The sequence below is a fragment of the Orycteropus afer genome, unplaced genomic scaffold (assembly GCF_000298275.1).
Source record: "Orycteropus afer afer isolate SDZICR_OR568_19922 unplaced genomic scaffold, OryAfe1.0 scaffold00293, whole genome shotgun sequence".
NCBI classification, from domain to species: Eukaryota; Metazoa; Chordata; class Mammalia; order Tubulidentata; family Orycteropodidae; genus Orycteropus; species Orycteropus afer.
In genome coordinates, this window is record NW_006921880.1 from 347,255 (window position 1) to 351,181 (window position 3,927).

Sequence of the window (3,927 nt, forward strand, 5' to 3'; positions counted from 1 at the left end):
AGAAAGACAGGGAAATAGTAACCACAGGGCAGAAATGGGACGAGAGCTGTTACATTGTGGGGATTGCAATATATGTCACAAAACAAAATGCCTATGAACTGTTGAGTGGAAAATGAATTTGCTCTGTAAATTTTCACCCAAATCATGATAAAGAGTTAAAAAAAAAAGATTTACAGCCTTGGAAACCCCATGAGGCAGTTCTACTCTGTCCTGTAGGGTCACTGTGAGTCGGAATCGACTTGATGGCAGTGGGTGGTGGTGAAGAATGAACAGATGTGTCTTGGAAGTACAGCCAGAATGCTTCTTACAAGTGAGTATGGTGAGACTTCACCTCAGGTACTTTGGCCATGTTATCAGGAGGGGCCAGTTCCTGGAGAAGGACATCATGATTGGTGAATAAGAGGAAGATCCTCAACAAGATGTATGGACACAGTGGATGCAACGATGGCTCAAACATAGCAACAGTTGTGAGGATGGTGCGGGACCAGGCAGTGTTTCATTCTGTTTTACATAGGGTTGCTATGAGTTGGAACTGATTCAATAGCACCTAACAATAACAACATATATAATAGACATCACTGACTTCTAAAAATATTTTATTGTGTTTTCAGCAAAGGTTTACACAGCAGTTCAGATTCCCATTCGACAATTTCTACACAAATTGTTCAGTGATATTAGTTACACTTTTCACAATGCATGAACAGTCCCATTATTTACATTCTGGTTGTTTCATTTCCATTAATCTAGTTTCCCTGTCTCCTTACACTCTCATCTTTGTTTTAAAGTAATTGTTGACCATTTGTTCTCACATAAAGGAGCACAGTACTTACAAGTGATATTCATTATTTTGTGACCCCTCTAAGCATCCATGCCAGGCCAGGAGTGGAGTGGATTACAGGAATGGGATGAGAATTCACACAGATATTGCTTGAAAATTAAAATAAAGAAACAAACTCAAAAAAGTCATGTTTAAATCGTTTGTTATTTAAAAAAAAAAACAACAACTCACTGCTGTCAAGTCGATTCTGACTCATAGCAATCCTTCTTTGGGTTTCCGAGGCAGTATCTCTATGGAAGTAGATTGCCCAGTCTTCCTTCTGAGGAATGGTTGGTGGGTTTGAACCGCAAGCTTTCTGGTTAGCAGTCAAATGCCTTAGGCACACCACCAGAGGTCCCCTTGTTATTTTTAGGACACGTGAAAATGACTAATCCAAAGACACTACATCAAAACTAACTCATCAAAATTTCACGTACTGCACATCATGGTAAGTTTCCTATCTCTCAGATGAGGAAACTGAAGCTCCAGGCATTCGAGCTTACATAGCCAGTAAGTGGTGAAGGTGGGCCTTCCACCTATATCTTCTGTTTCAAAATACCACTCTCTTTTAGTGGCCCTGGGCAGCCTGTATGTAGAGTTTCCTTCTCAACTTATTATAAATAATGTTTCATTTAGCCTATGGAACAAAACAAAGGGTGTTGCAACTACATATACTTTATATTTATTCCTAAATGTCATGACTGAGTACCAGGAGGTCAATTCCTCTTACAATGCAGTTTCCAGGGGGTAAATAGGGAAAGAACATAAACATTTCTTCCACAAAGCTCCCCCCCACCCCCACCCCCACTCCCGTTTATAACTCAGCATGCAGAAGTTCATAGCAATGTTGCAACTTTAATCCTTAGGGAAATAAGATTGTGTTCCTCTGCTGCAAATAAAGTGCGTATTTTGATGGCCTTTATTGTTTCACATGTGTACAGTGTTCCAGCTTTGTTATCAGCCAACACTACCATTAGAGTTAAAGAGTGTCCTTCTAAGAGCATTTTCCGAAGAGCTGCTGCGGCTGGACCAACCAACCTCCAAACCATCAGTTTTCTAGCGTACCCTGAGGACCTGGGAGAAAGGAACAAAGAAGCATTGTCTTTTAGATTTCAGTTCAGCTGGGAATCAGATGTTTGATGGAGCCATTGAATGGAGTCGTTCCTTCATGTATTCATCCAAAAGCTATTTGTAGAGCACCTAATAGGTGTTAACATTGTGCTAGGTGCTGGTGACATACTAACAAGAGACACAAACTCTACTCTTATGTTGCTCACAGATTTGGAGGAGAACAGATGTAATTGCATAAGTGATTCAGATGTCACTGTCCCCACAAGCAGTCTCTCTCTTCACCTCCTGCTAAAGTTAATGCAGGACTTAGCATCTCTCTTCTTCCAATAAATAAATAAGCAATCTGCTTTGTACCAAAAGCATCAATGTAAAACAAAGATGCTAATAAAGACTGTCGAGGAGATGGAGGAAGGGCTTTTCCCGTCCTACACCTATACAAAAACTCCTAATTCTCGTAGAAGTATCTGATCTCCTACTTGGATTCTTTGCTCTTTGTGGAAGCAGTTCTGGCCCTTACTCCCTGGTGTTTCCTTCTCCCTGTTTTTCTTCCCTGGAACTTTTCTTTTCCTACCCCCTGCCCCACCCACATCCTGGTGAGCAATTCAGGGCTGCTCAGCGTCTACCTCCAGCTTTGCTTGCTGGCAGCGTCTCCTGGTTCAGCAAACAAAAGAGCCTCCAGCAGCTGCATACCATTTCCTCAGAAGATGAGAGTGTGTGTGTGGCGGAGGTGGGGTATATAGTATCAAAGACTGTTTCTGTTATACTTAAATAGCTAGTAATTATAATTGTCATAATTTGTACAGGTGCTATGAGACTTGAGTAACAGGCCAGCCTTGTGAGCCGTCCAACAGCGGGCAGCTCACCCGCCACGTCAGAGCCCAGCCCCCTGAGTCCACCTGGGTCTAATTAGGAGCCGCCACAATCACTGTCTGAATAATTCTCTGGACAGTTTCTTCCTGAATGACTCGCTTCACACGGGATGAGAACTGCCTCTCTCCATTAGGAACTGGAGAGAGAAAACTGACTCACATTTCACGTGAGTGAAAAACAACTGACTCACATTTCAAGCTTCCGGTGTTTTGCCAAGCACAGATGATAATGTCTCAGTTACTCAGATGGAGGCCAGGGCTGATTCTGCTTTTTTATGACTAATTTGGCTAGGAAGTTACAATCCAGGTACCAGGCAGCTGAGAAAGGTGTACTGAGCTAAGTTCCTGGGTCCTAGACTCTAGTTAAGTCCCTGAGTGTGGTCATTCTTCGGTCTTGTGGTCTGGTCCCACCCTGGGCAAGGCCTCAGGAGGTCCTGTTGATTCAGAAGGCCCCTCTCACCAAGCCTCATCCTTCCTTGATCTTTCCTGGCACAAATCCCAGATGTTCTCTGAACATCTATGATATGCTAGAACTGGAGAGTGAGACTTAAGGGGCCAATCAGGAATGCTGTTTGAAGGCACTGGGGAAGTCTGAGCTCCAGAACACATATGCAGAGACTAAGAGCAAGGACTAAGCTAGGAGCAAATCTACCCACCACTAACAAAAGCAAGAGGAGTACCCAGATAGGGAGTACTGGACAGATACCAGACCTGCAAGTCCAGTGCCCCTGTGCTGCAATGTGTTGGGAGAAAGGTGGGGAACAGAGGCTCTGACCTGCATTTGGGTAACTCCTAATCACTAATGGTGTTTCAGGGAGCCAGCTAGTAGGATCCTCCATTTTTTTCTCTTAATATTAAAGCATAAACATTGCCCCATGTCATTCATATTGAAAACATGGTAGTTGTACCAATTATTACAAAAAGGACCTATGGTTTGTATACACAAAATCATGCCATCTAGGTATTGGTCACTGGATTCTAGGATATATCCAGAAAGAATATAGTATAAATAAGAAAGAAGGGAAAGTTCTTCCTTATGAAAGAATGTAGAATGATAGAGTTAGAAAATGGTCAATTTACAACCATTACAGTAATACTTCAGTCTTCCCATCATCATCAGTGGATGCTAAAACTGGTGGATGAGTTGGGTAAAGAAGAGGATATTTACAT